Genomic DNA, 16,401 nt, shown 5'->3' on the forward strand with positions numbered 1-16,401 from the left:
GGGCTATGCACCTGCGCAGAGACTTCATCAGAATCTAACAAGCTCAATTCTCCTGCTTTAGGCGGGAACCCCACCCAAGCTATATGCGACTGCGCCACTCCTCATCCCCTCATTCTTTTGTCGTCTGTGCTTCAGTCAACATCATGGAGCCTGCAGCTCTGCAACGATTAGGATTGTTTGATCCCCTTGTTTTATTTTCCTGCTTTTCTCTTATTTTACTTTTTAGTTTATCTCGTGTAGTTGCGTTTTTCCTCTTAGTGTTTTGGTTTTTCTATCAGTTTTTCTCTTCGTTGGGACCCCGGTCCTAGCTGGGACGGGGTGTGGAGGCCTACCGGCTGTCGGCATATATACCAGACACAACAAACTTTTAAAAAATGTGTCCATTGTAAATCTAAGATCCCCCAATAGGCACAGTGAGTGTCTCCTGTGCTTAGGGGAATCCCACGTTGTCAAAACCTGTCTTCACTGCCAAAGGTTTCTGAAGCAGGCTCGCAAAAACCGGGCTTCTCGCTTGAGCACAGCCCTGTGGGACTTGGCTCTCTGTTCCTTGGAAGCCTTGTGGTTGAAACGATCGACAAAAATGGCCACATCAATACAGCCTGATCATCTGGAATCTCTTCCGGCCAGAGTGGAGATTCCAGTTTTGATACCGACATCAACACCTCCTGTTGGAGGGCTACCAACGGCATCACAAACCGCAGTGCACATTGAGGACTTGCAGCAGTGTCTTCTGCCAACAGTACCAGAACCTTCTCAGACCTCTGCTGGGTCAAAACAAAAGAAGAAGAAGAAGGTCCAACATGATCTTCTGGCGGGACAGCACCCATCCCCCAATACAAAAAAAGAAGAAGGCTGTGCCGAGCTCCACGCCAGAAGGCCTGTCAGCCAAGAAGCTTAAGCAGGGCTCTAAGTTTCTGCTCAGTCCATGTCCAGATGGGTAGTTTTGACAGTTGAGCTTTGTTATCAGTTGGCTCATAAGCAGTTGCCTGGTACAGTTAAGGCACACTCAGTTCGGTCTATGGCAACATCAGTGGTCCCTTTGGATGTTATCTGCCAGGCGGCCAATTGGACTTCACCGCATTCTTTTAGCTGCCATTATGCAATTGATGCCAGGGCTAGAAATGATGCTGTATTTGGCAGGAGTGTCTTGCAGTCCATTTTCAATTAATGCACTGGGTTTGAAATAAAGGTTCTGTGGATTTAAATATTGCCTATGTCTCTTCCCTCCTCCTAGGGTGCTAGCTTGTTATGCACCCATTGGTGTAAAATACAGAGACCACATCGAAGAACAACAGGTTGCTTACCTGTAACATTGGTTGTTCTAGTGGTCATCTGTACTTTTACACGACCTCCCATCTTCTCCACTGGGTCTCCTGAAGGTGGACTCAGTGACTGAGGAGATGAGGAGTGGTGCAGCCGCATATAGCAGCTGGGGGCAGGGTTTCCGCCTAAAGCAGGAGAATTGAGCTTGTTAGGTTCCGACGAGGTCTTTGTGCAGGCACATAGCCCATTGGTGTAAAAGCACAGATGACCACTAGAAGAACCAAAGTTACAGGTAAGTAACCTGTTGTTCCTTCTCTCCCAACGTCTTCTCTTGAAGGCATAAGGGCTCACTCTGCCTGCCAGCCCCTTTGAATACATTTTGAAATTTCCTCCTTTTTTGTTCCTTCCTCCCTCCCCCCAACTAATGGGGGCACAGTTGCCCGTAACAACATGTGATTTGTATAACAAGCCAACCAAGAAGCAAGGAGATCGCAAGCTAATCAGAAACCAGTGCCAGAAAACCTGTTAACAAGGGGGAAACAGGCCTCCAAAATGGTGCTCAAAATGTCAAAACGTTTTGATCGAAATGGGGGTCCTGTTTTGAAACAGGCCCTTTTTAAAGAGGGTGTTTTGTTTTGAGTTGGAAACAATGGCCCATTTCAAATCAAAATGTTGCATGGTTGAAATGTTCTGCACATCCCTAGTTTCCACATGTGCTGAACAGGATCTTGTCACAGCTGTTTCTTTGAGATGATCTCTGAAAGGAAGTTGTACAATTTGGTCTCGTTTTCAAAACCTTTTAAGCATACATGCCAGTTGCTGGGCAACTACATTAAGAGTGTCACTTTGTATCTCATGCCTGCACCTCTCTTGAATATTTCTCTTTTTGTGACACACGTCCCATGAATATCAGTTCATTTGGCTGTTGTAGCCTGTTGTAGTATGTATTTACTACTATTTTTTTATTATTTTATTTTATTTTACATTTTATATCCCGCTCTTCCTCCAAGGAGCCTAGAGCGGTGTACTACATACTTAAGTTTCTCCTCACAACAACCCTGTGAAGTAGGTTAGGCTGAGAGAGAAGTGACTGGCCCAGAGTCACCCAGCAAGTCTCATGGCTGAATGGGGATTTGAACTCAGGTCTCCTCGGTCCTTGTCCAGCACTCTAACCACTACACCACGCTGGCTCTCTACTACTACTACTACTATTTATATACTGCTTTTGAACAAAATTCTCAAAGCGGTTTACATAGAAAAATAAATAATACATAAATAAGATGGATAATATGTGTGGTAAGAAAAGCAGTTCAGCATATTCCCAACACATTAGAGCAGTATCAGCATTGAGCATATTTTTCAAGTTGGAACTGTCAATAGTTACTTCCATCATCAAGATGAATGTTATCGGTTTCTTAACAATGAAAAACAGATACACTGCAGTATGTCAGGCTTTGTACTAGACCTGAATTCTCCAAATGCTGAAATAGATGGCATCTATGGTTGTTTTCTTGTGGTAAGTTGCTTGTAACTGCATAATTTTTCCATGATTTGGGAGTGACAGATTTGTTATGGGAGCATGGCAGTCTGAGCTGGACAGTTCAGCCGGATGCAGTTTAGTTGAAATGCCCTTTCCCACAGTATCAGTCTTCAGCAGTTGTGGTGCTGGTCAATGGCCATGCTTGTGGAAACAACTCTTCAGAAATATGTAGGATGACATGTACCTCATTCACAAAAAGCATTATTGAGATCTGCAGTACTGTGAACAAACAGTTGTGGAAATAAAATGTCACAGAACATTAAATGACACAAGAATAAACTGATGGCAACTATCCCCAATCTTAGGGGCCCAAACTCATAGACTAGATGTGCTGCTGATGTCTGGAAAGAATGATAGCAGGAAAGCCATCTTGAATTGTGTGAACAGGATTTTTGATACTAAAGCATGGCAAACTGCAGGGGCCTGTTGCTCATCCAGAATTCTACTACTGGTTCATCATTTCCACCAAACTCTGGAATGCCCCATTCTCCCATAGCCTCTGTAAATGTGATTTTGCAAGGCACTAGCATCACAGAAGATATCACTTGCTGTCCAGATTAACTGTTTCAGATTAACGGTTTTGTTGTTCAATAAGACAAAGTGCAGTTACACCAATACTCCTACTGGTTGCAAATTCATTTCCATCCATGATATGAATTAGACAGCCACTTGGAGTACTGTTTCCAAAGTCCATGCAAGTTGACTGATGAAAGTGCAGTGTGATCAGTTTCATTTAGGGACAGAGGCGTAACTAGGGAAAACGGTGCCCGGGGCAAGCATTGAAATGGCGCCCCCCCCGCGCCCCCAACATACTGCATTATACTTAGGTTTTTCCTCACAAGCGCCCGCCGCCGCCGCCAAGCCAGGCCACTGACTGGCCGCCAGGCGCCAGCAAAGCAATGGGGGGGGGGCGCGGGCGGCGCGGAAGGGACTGCTCATGGGGGAGGGGGCGCCGACGCGCTCCCTTGACTGCTGCAGCACTGCTGCACTGAGCAGGAAACATTTGTATTAACAAAAAATTTTAAAAAAAATTTAAAAATTTTTTTGTCATGGCGGCGCCCCCCATGTGACCAAAAAAGATGGCGCCCGGGGCACGTGCCCCCCTGCCCCCCCTATAGTTACGCCTCTGTTTAGGGAGTTTGCTTCATTAGTTCCATGTCTTCACTCAGCTATTCAAGGAATTTGTTTAACTGAACGTTTACATAAAAATATCAACCAAAAAAAGACACACAACTCCCGAAACGTGAAAGCACTGCATTTCTAAGCGTCAGTTTGCACAGGTTTCAGAAACATTGGCTGACGTACAGAGCATGGAAGCACCGGTGCTGTGAGACGAGCAGCCCAACTAACTGCACTGGTGAACTGTGGAAGGGGCCATTTTTGAAGCCCTATCCTGCTTAGAGAAGCCCTCTGTCACTCAAAAATATGTCCATGCAGTCTGTGCAGAAATCTACATCTTGTATTATATTTCCCCATTCTTTTAGTATCTGACAGAAATGTGATTCCGAGAGCCCATGTGGAGTGTGGGCATCGCTTAAGATGAGCTTATAACCTGTACAGCAGGGAAGTGGAGAACTTATTCACTTCCTGGTTTGGGTCGCATCCCTATGGCAAGAGCATTGTTTGCTCCTGCTTCCAGTTAACCTAATTTATTAATTCTTCTAGGGGACTGCATAGAGGTGAACAGAGGGAAGGGCAACATTCCAAGTAAATTCTGCAGACAGTAGCTGACATCCTGGCTAAATTTATTAGATGTAGTCCTATCGAAATGTAGTCATCCTTTAGACTGCTCCCTGAGTAGTATTATTGAGAAATTTAGTCACTGTCAGGCCCTATTCCCAAACTTAAAACAGTAACAAAAGAATAATATCCCTTTCTAGGGAACCCATTGAGTTTAGTTATCAAGCAAAACAAGCAAGTTCATGGAAACTACAATGGGAATTGGAGATCTTAGCAATAGCTGGTCCAATTCCTTGGAAAAGGACTCCACTGCTAATTATTATTATTATTATTAGTAGTAGTAGTAGTAGTAATTCGATTTCTATACCGCCCTTCCAAAAATGGCTCAGGGCGGTTTACAAAGAGAAATAACAAATAAGATGGAACCCTGTCCCCAAAGGGCTCACATTCTAAAAAGAAACATAAGACACACACCAGCAACAGTCACTGGAAGTACTGTGCTGGGGGTGGATAGGGCCAGTGCTAATGGCATTGGTTGTGTGTAACTATCTCTAGACTGAGCAAAGCCTTTAAGATTATTATTTTTCTTCAAGCTAAAAATGTTGCCTATGTTTAACTGAAATATTATTCTAAAAACAGTGAGTCCAATTCAGTCATAATTAGACATTCTTAAACATTTCAGTGGGAGGGATTTATGCATGTTTATATAATTCCCACTGAAATCAGTGGGGATAAATAGTGCTTAACTTGGGCTGGGTATTATTATTTATGCAGTGCCATGCATCAGTGTACATAAGGTTGGTCCAAAGAAACACAAGTGACATTCCACTCACACAGCAGAGCAGAGCTTTCCCATCTGCTCCTTCCCAATGCAGCTCCAAACACCACCCAGAACTCTGCTCTTGAGGGTCAGAAGACACTCCAGAATGGTGTGGGATGAGTCGCAAGGGGCTGCAGTAGGAGCAGGAATTCTCAGGAAACTGGGAGCTACCTTGCACAAGCAGAAATGGCTTTCTCTTTGTGTTAGGCATTTTTCAATCCATCCCACAGTGCTTTACATTATTAGCAAAAAGAATCAGATCTATATCTGCCTCTATTTGCATATCATAGCGACTTCAGTGCTCTGATTAATGTTCATATATATTATCACAGATATTTACACAGTACAACACAAGAGCACACTTAAGTTAATAGCCTTAAATATAATTGTGCATCTTAACCTCCCGCCTCATATAAAAGACAAAACATTTGTTTCCTTCTAATTAACAGGCTTAAAGATGCCACTTGGCCTAGCAGTAAAGCCAATGTTCTGTGCAACACAGCACCCATATCTTCAATTTAGGTCAAGCCATCAAGACGATGTAGAGGATTGAAGACGGAAGATGAGATGCTCTATTTCACATATACGCCCTCTGGAAGGGCTGGCAAAGGCAGCCACTTAAATTAAGTACAGGTCATCAGACAAGATATTTAATCTATTCCTAAGACAGCCAACTTCCACAGCTGAAATCCCCATGGCCTTTAAAGCAACACAATGAACTACTTCCTCGTGTACTCCTGTCAAGTCATGTTAGGTTCCTTCTTTTTTAGAAGTGATATTTCATGTACGCGTATGACCATATTGCTCAGAGCAAGGGAAAGTGTTTTGGTTTATTTATGACCTACTAACCTTAAATAAAGAACACAAAAAAAGAGTTACAGCCAATCTGAATGTTCTCAGAAGCCCGGAGATATGAAATGAACATAAAATGAATCTGGCATTTGTAGCACAGGCCAGCAAAGGCACACATGGCCAATCCGCAGGGTTTCTCTAAAAAAAGAAAAAAAGATGGAAACCAGATGATGGAATAGGGAGGGGAGTCATTGTTACCCAGTGTATAATGTAAAAGGCAGACCACAGAACTGAAAGTTTAGGACCGAGCTGGGATTTGCAGATTGCACTCAAGGTGAGAAATAACAGAAGGATGAATAGTAGTACTGAGCTTTCAAATATTTCATTGGTGGGGATGGAAGTGAAAAGCAGCCAGCTCTATTGTTTGGAGTCTGAATGTAACAGAGTCGTCAGAACTAAGGGGCTCCTTTTCCTGACTGATACCATGAAAGTGAGATAGTGAATTGAAAAAATAAAGTCACAGGAAGAAGTCAGTGATTGAAAAATGAATACAGAAAGGAGGGATATAATAGGGAGATGTTAAACATGACTGACCCTAAACCATGAAGTCACTTCGCTTTATTCGGACAATGGTGAACACACAGAGATGCATTCAAAAGGCTATAGAACCTAGGGGCTTGGTGCAGTGCTGTGAATACAGAATAAGTAGGGCTGAGTTGAAATCACACCAATAGTGTCAAGCAACCATAGTGAGAAAAGTCTACTAGGAGCTCCAAGTTCTGCTTATTAAGGAAAGCACTATTGGGGAGGAGGGTACCAAAAGTTGCATAAAAGTATATCTTAGGCTTTTCAACACAGGAGGGAATACACAATACAATACAAAAACAATTTTAATTAAAACAAACAAACAAGTTACAATCAAATAAAAAATTTAAAGTTTAAAAGGCACCTGAGTGAACAAAAAGGTATTTACTTGGCATCTGAAAGTACAAAGTGATGAAGCCAGGCGAACCTCACTGGAGAGGCAACCACCGAAAAGGCCCTCTCCCTAGTAGCCACCTGCCTCACCTCAGGGGCACCCAGAGGAGGGCCTCCAAAGAAGATCTTAAGGACGGAGTTGGAACATCTGGGGCAATGTAGATACTTGATAGAAATGTTTGCATCTTCTGGGCATACACTGCCTTCTAACTCATCAGTTAATATTGAAAAGCTATTATCAGATATAAAAGAAGGAACACAAATTGTAGTAAAGAGTAGGCCGCTAATAGAGACAACTGTGCTGTGATCGAGATAGGAATTTTGTCAGCTGTCCTCACACAAAGAGCCTGAGACAGATATTGACATTCAGTGGAGTTGTGCTTTGAAGGGAATTCCCTTCCGTGAACGTTACAACTCTGCTTTTGATGAGAAAAATCAAGGAACAAGGGAAATTCTTACTGTTATCACATTTGGCCACCAATTATAATCTCAGGTGTCTTTCCCCCCTAAACACTTATTAGGAAATAATCACACCTTTGTTATTTGTTTATTGTTCAGTTTTTATATCACCTTTCATAAGGCATCGCAATGTGGTTTACAAAAGTTAAAATACAATAAGAGTTGACAAAAATCACATTTAAAACTTTAAAATCAGTTAAACAGCAAAAACCATAAAACACCCAAAAAAACCAACCAAACAAAAAAAACCAACCATAAAAAATACAAACAGAAGCAGGAGAGCTGAGGCCTGGCAGCCCCTAAGGGATAAACTCCTGAACAAATAAAAAGGTCTTTAGTTGTTTTTTAAAAAGTAGCCACACATGTCAAAGAGTGAACATTCACTGGAATTGCATTCCAGAGCCTGGGGGCAGCAACAGAGAAGGCCCTGTCCTGTGTGCATGGTAATTTAGCCTCTCAATGTTGGCACACGGAGCAAAGGCCCCTCTGATGACTTTGTTGGGTGGTCAGAAACCTTGGGGATAGGCAGTCCTTCAGGTATTTTGATAGATAGGGAGATGCCACACTTTTATTTATCGAAAGATTAAAGAAACAGGATGATTTAGAGAAACAGAGCACATTGCACTACGGCTGAACAGATATCAGCAGTTTTACCATGATATGCATTGCCTTTCTGTGATCACCATATCTTTGTTATCAATTAAACTCAACGTAGTGTGATCTGAAAAATTAAAAAAAAACCTCCTAAAGACAAGACAAGCCCATTTGGAGACAAATTGGTACAACTAGGTGATAATCTATCATGCATTGCATATAATGTCAGGACCCAGCAATAACCATCGGATTAGAGGATATGGAACAATGGAAGTTGTACCTGAAGTACCCCAGGTATTGCTCTGCTGATCAGGTAGTAGCGGCCAGGATCTTCGCATATGACACTACACATCCTATACTAGGCCTCACTAGTCCAGAAGCTTTATACTGCCTACCAATTGGAGGAACTGATGTTGTATACTCCTCTTCCTTTCTTTGCCTGAAGATGGCTTTAAGGCTTGAATACTGACAGATATAGATAACTCAGTACCTCAGACCATGAGCTTCCTAGTTCAAGCCCCAGAGTTCCTGACACCTATTAGAGTTTAATCTTTTCAGATGAGCAGTTGCCTTGGCAATATTATAGTTGCCTTAGGGAAGCTTCTACAAGTTGCTCCACTGTGCAAATCATCCCCCATCTTGATCATAACTACATATAGGAGTCGATGTATAATGTGATGGCCATTATTCATATTCTACATGTTACAGATGGAGATAGTTTGCTACGCAGGCCATTTTCAACAGCATTTCCAAAGCAACGATGCTGCAGTTCTATGGGCCAAGCCAGCTGATACAATTTATTTATGTGAGAAGTTGTTTTCACAGGATAGTTTGATCAAAGCTTTTATTGAAGACTAGTTTCAATAACAGTAGTTATTTTAACATGAGTTAGTTGTGTTGTTTTCTCGCTTATTATATTTTTATGCCACTCTTTCTCCAAAGAGTTAAGTGTGGTGAATGTGGTCCCCCCATTACCTATCTGATTCTCACAACAGTCCTGTGAGGTATGTTAGGCTGAGAGAGAGACTGGCCCAGTATGACTCTATGAACTTGAAGGCTGAGAGGACATTTGAATCTGGTTCTCCCTGGTCTAAGTCCAGCATACTTTGCAACACTCCATACTGAGTCAACACATCTACTAAAATTTTGACCTGGGAACAGCCCTCAAGGGGGAAACAAAGGCTATTGCCTTATGGATGAGTTATGGGGCTATGTAATAAGAAACCTTCAATAGCCAGTTGGCTGGAAGAATGTTTCAGAAAACCAAGGGGACCTTCTGATAATATCTTTGGGCATGGGAACTATTGCAGTTTGTGTTTTCTCTGTCACTCCTATTATATCAGAACTCCAAAATCAAGAACAAAAGGGGCTGCCTTCTTCCAAATCAGAACATTGGTCCATCTGAGTCAGTATTGTCTGCACTGAAGCCCTGTTCAGACATTCATTGAACACCTACTGTACATGCTTACACCGGGGCAAACAGATTGGCAGTCTAGTGTTACTTGTGAAGAGTAAGGTCAAGAGGCTGAGTGATGGGCTGGAGGCAGGACTTAGGACCCACTTGTCCCAATGTAAGCATGTACAGTGGGCATTGAGTGAACATCTGCACAGGGCCTGACTGTTAGCACCTCTTCAGGGTCTTGCTAGGAGTTTATTCTGGAACCTTCTGCATGCAAAGTCTCTGTTCTACCCCTGATTCCACAGGCTCATCCTCCAGCTCATGACATTGCCCCAGTTTCCCGAAGATGATACTGGAGTGGGAAAGAGCCATGCTGCTGGGTTTTCTCATGTGATCCTTGAGCTCTTAATGTTACTGGAACAGTACAGGAAGCATACACACAGTGGCTCCTGTAATGCTAAGCATTCAAATTAAGTGGTCATTCAGGATGCCAACTTAGGAATCATACTCAGTACAGTAATATTAAAAGGCTTTGAGTTGCTTGAACTTGCTGACATTTATAAGAAACTCTGGCAGAAATCCTATACACACTTATTTGTAAGTCCCATTATATTAATTTGGATTTACTCCAGAGCAAACAGGCACCAGGTTGGGCTGCTTCTCTTCTTTGGAATCCATTCTGATAATCACTCAAAAGTGTTGACTCAATCAATCAGTCCTTTATTATGGTCCTTGACCAGCCAAGAGTGTTGACTCTTAAATCATGTCATCCTTCAATCAAGTTATCCTCATTTGCTGCCATACAATCTGCAATATGTAGATATCATTATTCACCTACATCACAAGACTGTTTCAGAGATTACTGAGCTATATGTAAAGCACTTTGAACTTGCTAGCGGTTACTTTTAGGGCTGGATTTATAATAATACTACCATTATCTACACACACACACACACACCAAGTTGTTTTTTTTTAAATACCTGCTAACTTGGCAAAGAGGCACCTTTTAACGTGGTGATTCTCTTTATTTAACAGGGGGAGAGTAACTGACCCTATCCACCCCCAGCACAGTACTTCCAGTGACTGTTGCTGGTGTCTATCTTGTGTTTCTTTTTAGATTGTGAGCCCTTTGGGGACAGGGAGCCATCTTATTCGTTTGTTATTTTTCTATGTAAACCACCCTGAGCCATTTTTGGAATAGAAATCGAATTAATAATAATAATAATAATAATAATAATAATAATAATAATAATAATAATATAGATGGAAGTATTGGATAGTAAACAGAGACTGGACAGCTGTCTGTTGGAGATGTAGCTCTGGATTGTTTTGCCTGAAGAAGTGGGGTTGGACTAGATGGCATTTGAGTCTCCTCCAGCTCTGTGATTCTATGTTTTGATAAAATGCTTTGCTCCAGGACTTTGTGGCCAGTTCTGTTCTTTCTTCTTCTACCCGTGTTCCCCAAACAAGGCAAATTAAGGCTTGTCTATACATTAAATAGATCACAACAACCCACAGAAGAAAGACCTGAGTATTATTTGATAGAACAATTTCATGGAATGAGCCAGTTAAAGTGCTATGGGACTAGTGCCTTAGAACTGAACTGTCTGGTATTAAAACCGTTGTCTTTTTTTAATCTTTCCCACCATTTTTAGATATTTAAGGATGGATACTGTGAAATCAGTGGAATCTTGCTTCTTGTGGTTGCTTCAGTGAACATTCAACGCTGTCGGTGAGTTTGGGATTAGAGTGAAAACCATCGACCGTTGATTGTACCCTCCAGCTAACCATCCTCCTCCTTGCTTCATGCTTTCAGATCTTTTGCTGAAGACAGTCATAAAAACAAGACACAAGATTTTTGTTTGTTTGCTTGTCTTCCCTTGCAGAGGTTTACAAAAATAAGGTCACAATCAACATTCATTGCTGTCGGTGGGTTTAACTATGTGGACAAGCTCACTGAACAATGAATGCAACTGTGGCCCCACTTTTTACAGTCACTGAAGAATACTGGCTTTGGAAGCAGCATCAGAATTACCCAAGTACACCAGTGCACTGAATGCCATGATTATGTTAAGCGAAAGGTCTTTTCCTTTTTCTCTACCATTTATTATCTAGATTGGAGGTTCTCTTCACCATAAATATGAGAAAAATTACTTTACTGTCCAAGTCTCTTCAGGACCTTACCAACAGGTCTCATAGTAAAACTCATTAGCACCCTCAGCTAGGAAAGGGGAGATTAAAGGGAATCAAGCGAAGTGACATGCATACATACCATATCTTCAGATACCTGATGGAAGTGTTCTAGGGAAACAGAAACAACAAGGAAAGCTGGCTTTTTTGCACTTCACATTGATAATAATCAGTCACCTTTATTTCGATCTCAGACCAGCATAGGAGCAATTAAGAACATAAAACATAGTAAGTGACGTACTAGAAGCCTAGAGGTGACACAATACAAGCATCATAATAATTATAAACGACTATAAAAATCAGAAGTCTAGTACAAAAAGCAAGACCGCAAACTAAGTGGCCCTTAATGGCCAAGATCTAAAGGCTGTAGTGAACAGTAGTTAATGCTAAATGGTCAACAAAAGCCCAGAGAAACACAGCTTCCTATACTGCACTGTTGGGCAAAGCTCAGACCTACCATGTCCAATCAAGACCCACACTGGAGAGATATTAGGGCGGAACGTGCACCTTCTGAGCAGACCCACCTCATATTCTGGGAATCACTTGATCACATAAAAATATCCCTCACACACAGACAGCGGAACAGAAATAAATATTCTTAGGGTTTCCCCCCCAGAAGTGTGTCTCATTCCTGAAGAACTTTGCAGGTGGGGTGGAATTCATATGTGCTTTTGTAATAATTGCTTAATTTTGTTCTCTGGTTATACACACACTTTGTATGTGTTATGCTTTAAACATTTGCTTCTGGTTGTTTAATTTTGATACCTGATGAATATTTGTTGTATTTATCCTTGTTTCAAGTGATACACACACAAGTGTCCCTTTAATTTCTTAACAGCAAAATTCTCTTTATAACTGATAACAATTGTCAAAAGGACTAAAAGGCACCAATAAATAACTAAATAACCAAGTGATTTCTTTTGTTTTAAAAAAGGATAAAGGGAGCTACTTTCCAGATGAAAACAGCAGTTTACTGCAGAACGTAATTCAGAGCCCCTGGTGGCGCAGTGGTAAAACTGCCGCCCTGTAACCAGAAGGTTACAAGTTCGATCCTGACCAGGGGCTCAAGGTTGACTCAGCCTTCCATCCTTCCGAGGTCGGTAAAATGAGTACCCAGAATGTTGGGGGCAATATGCTAAATCATTGTAAACCGCTTGGAGAGCTCCGGCTATAAAGCGGTATATAAATGTAAGTGCTATTGCTATTGCTAAATAATTGTGAGAACTTAATTTAGAAACATAATACACAAGATTGGAGCTGCAATTATAAATTGCTTGCCTCTGCTGCAGTTTTGAGTTCACTTATTTCCCATATAAGTTACATGCTTTTACAATGTTCTTGCCACTTATCAGAATGAGGAAATTTGGAGGTAGAACTAATAGCTCTTGAGAAGGCAAATATTCTGCTTTCAAGTACACCATTGAAAACTTGCAATAGTTAGCCATGGGGTCAGGATGACATTTCCAGGTGAAATAAGTTCTTTTTTTTGATAAAAAGTGCCATATTAATTTCTTATTATTTTATATTTGGTTGAGTAAATATTTAAAATTGTCAGTGTTTCAAGTGATACATTTTAGACTCATGCTACATTTCCCATGCTATGTGAAGAGTCCCATGATATATGAAGAGTTTCTAATAAATTTGTGTTGTTATGGAAGGAAGGGAAAGGACATTCTGGCCTTCACTTACCAACCAGATAACCAGGGGCTCCTAGGAGGTTACATCTCTTTCTTCACAGTAAGAATATGCATGACTAGAAGCTGCTCTCAGAATCACACCATAGGACAAGAGCTGTTTTGGAAGTTTTTTCCATTTATGTTTGTTCCTTTTAAAAATGTTAAAAATGTGCCTGTTTTCCTAAGACATCCAGAACCTTTGTGATGGAGTATAAGATATGATATGATATGATATGATATGATATGATATGATATGATATGATATGATATGATATAAATAAACTAAGCATTTCAAAGACAGTATATGGAATATTTTGATGAGAGCATAACACAAGAATTGTGACCTGAAGACCATGCCAGCAGTTGAATTCAACTTTCAGTGCAACAGGTAAGATGGTGCTAAATAAATCAAGAGATTTACTGTAATGTCAGTTAAAAGGAGGAGGAAATAAAAGTAAACCAAGAAACCTGAGATGAAGTCATGGAGTGGAAATTTGCCTGGAGTGGGAGCGGAAGTCTAGTAAAGAGTTGAGTGATGCAGGTATTACTTTTGTCACCTACATAGCCCCATGGTTCTTACAGCCTTATTAGGCTATTTAAGCACATTATTATTATTATTATTATTATTATTATTATTATTATTATTATTAATTAATTAATTAAATTTCTATACCGCCCTTTCAAAAATGGATCAGGGCGGTTTACACAGAGAAATAATAAATAAATAAGATGGCTCCCTGTCCCCAAAGGGCTCACATTCTAAAAAAACCACAAGATAGACACCAGCAACAGTCACTGGAGGTACTGTGCTGGGGGTGGATAGGGCCAGTTACTCTCCCCCTGCTAAATAAAGAGAATCACCACAGTAAAAGGTGCCTCTTTGCCCAGTTAGCAAGGGATTGGGGTTAGGGTTTAGATCCATCCATTAGATGGATCCATTAGATCCATACATTAGATCCATCCATTCAGCCAGTATTCCATTTTTAACAGTAGCCAGTCAGATGGCATATCATTTCTGAACACCAAGGTTTCATAAGCTAATAATCGAGGTTCCATTTAGCTAATAGCCATTCTTTAATGAATGAATATCTAATCCTTTAAAAGCCATCTCATTTAATGGCTATCACCACATCTTAGTTTCCATAAGTTAATTATGCGCTGTGTAAAGAAATACTTTCCTTTATCTGTTCTGAACCGTGCTATCAACTCCAATAAGTCCCCAAGTTCCATATTACACAAGAGACAGAAAAATATTATTGCCTTCATGATACTAGAACCCAGGGTCATGCAGTTTCCTTCCAAACACCAAATCGTCAGCTTATGTCACCTTTTCTTCTTTGTACACTCTGGTCATTTAAAAAAAATTATTTTTTTTACCCTGAATCTAATAGAACTCAAAATATATAAATGTCTGCATAATATAATTTGATACATTGATTTTTCAATTATATAGCCATGTCCATTTATGAGATTGATCTGTGGATCAAGTGTCTTCTTCCTAATTGGTATATCTATTGTGCCTGGGTCATGTTTTCTTCCAGAGTCTTTTTAGAGAGAATGTACTCTCCAAAGAGAAATAAGTTGCAACATTCAAATATCACAAGATCACATAATGTCAGCCCTGAGGTAATATTCTAGATAGGCATTTGATAACCTTGCGTTCTAGACAGAGTAGTGTAAAAGAACATGCAATTATTTTCCATGGATAACTCCTCACACCATGTTCATAATCCAGTGTACAATTATCCATACTTAATTCTGGTCTGTTAATTTAAGAAAAAATAATGATCAACATTTTTCAACAATGAGACCATTTTAGTAATAATCAATACCAGATTTTGATGCAGGATGGTAAATGAATTTGCCTTTGCATTTTGTTTCTATTTTCAAAGCAGCCTATTCACAGAAGAGAAGAAAGAAAAAGAAACCTAAACCACAACAATCTTTATGGGATTTGGAAAAACCAGAGACAGAATATGTCTCAAGACACAGAAATGGATACCACTTCCTGCAGTATTAGTGAACACATAGCTGAAGTCTTTAAAATAGTCATTTAGCATTGACTATGGTTCAGTTTACAAGTGTTGCACATTCTGCAAATATTCCCAGACCCTTCTGTACTAAAGGTATAATAATAGCAAAAAGTTAAGGACTTGGAGAAATTCAATCCCATTTCCCAATTTGATAAGTAATGGGAAGCAAATATTTCCCAGAGTAAACCATTAGTCACATTACACACCCACACACACACACACATCCCTGCACAGCATCAAGATCAACTGCCTAAATTCCTCAAAACTGGCAAGAAGTCTGTAAGAAGAGGATGCTTTCCACATAGTACTCTCTTTGCTGTGCTTCTAGACTTTCGAAGATGCCTAAATACAGTACTTACTAAAAGAATGTCCAGTCTTTTTCATGTAACTCATCAGTGCTGTAGTTTGTAGCAGCCAGTAGTCATATTCTCCTGCAGATAGTAGGAAGGTGTAGAATCATCCCTCCAGCTTGTTCAGATATGCAGCCAATATGCCAGTGTTTGTTCACAGAAGTGGCATTAAATTCTGAAGCATATGAGAACTAATAAAGGTGTAAGGGTAGCAATACTGACATAGTTTTAAAAAGAAAATTCACACTGTTGTAGTTTTATCACCAGTATTACTATTATTACTAGAGGTGAAGTGTGCCCTCGAGTCGGTGTCGACTCCTGGCTGCCACAGAGCCCTGTGCTTGTCTTTGGCCGAATACCAAAGGTAGAACCTTAGGTAGAATATTTCAAACGCATCCCAGTTTTAAGCTTCCCAAATTCTCAAAGTGCTTTACAGTTCATTTAAAATAAAGCCATATTAAAATACAGCTGCAAATAAATGAAGGTTGTTCACACGGGGAGGGCTGGTGGGGAGGTATGCTCCAGTTTGAGAGCTGGTCTTGTGGTAGCAAGCATGACTTGTCCCCATAGCTAAGCAGGGTCTGCCCTGGTTGCATATGAATGGGAAACTTGATGTGTGAGCACTGT

The 16,401-nt window shown here is 40.6% G+C and overlaps 1 long non-coding RNA gene across 3 annotated transcripts in view; it reads left to right on the forward strand.

The window, feature by feature from the left end:
* The window catches only part of LOC128325392 (uncharacterized), a 134,012-nt gene extending 120,282 nt beyond the window's left edge, over positions 1 to 13,730 (forward strand). For 2 of the 3 annotated variants that reach the window (XR_008307421.1, XR_008307420.1), the window contains exons 5-6: positions 11,181 to 11,257; positions 11,342 to 13,730. This is a non-coding gene — a long non-coding RNA (uncharacterized LOC128325392). Of the gene's footprint in view, positions 1 to 5,752; positions 6,345 to 11,180; positions 11,258 to 11,341 lie in introns of those variants that run through there. The other variant, XR_008307422.1, reaches the window with a different exon arrangement.
* The last annotated feature ends 2,671 nt before the right edge of the window (positions 13,731 to 16,401 follow it).

The sequence above is a fragment of the Hemicordylus capensis genome, chromosome 4 (genome assembly GCF_027244095.1).
Source record: "Hemicordylus capensis ecotype Gifberg chromosome 4, rHemCap1.1.pri, whole genome shotgun sequence".
NCBI classification, from domain to species: domain Eukaryota; kingdom Metazoa; phylum Chordata; class Lepidosauria; order Squamata; family Cordylidae; genus Hemicordylus; species Hemicordylus capensis.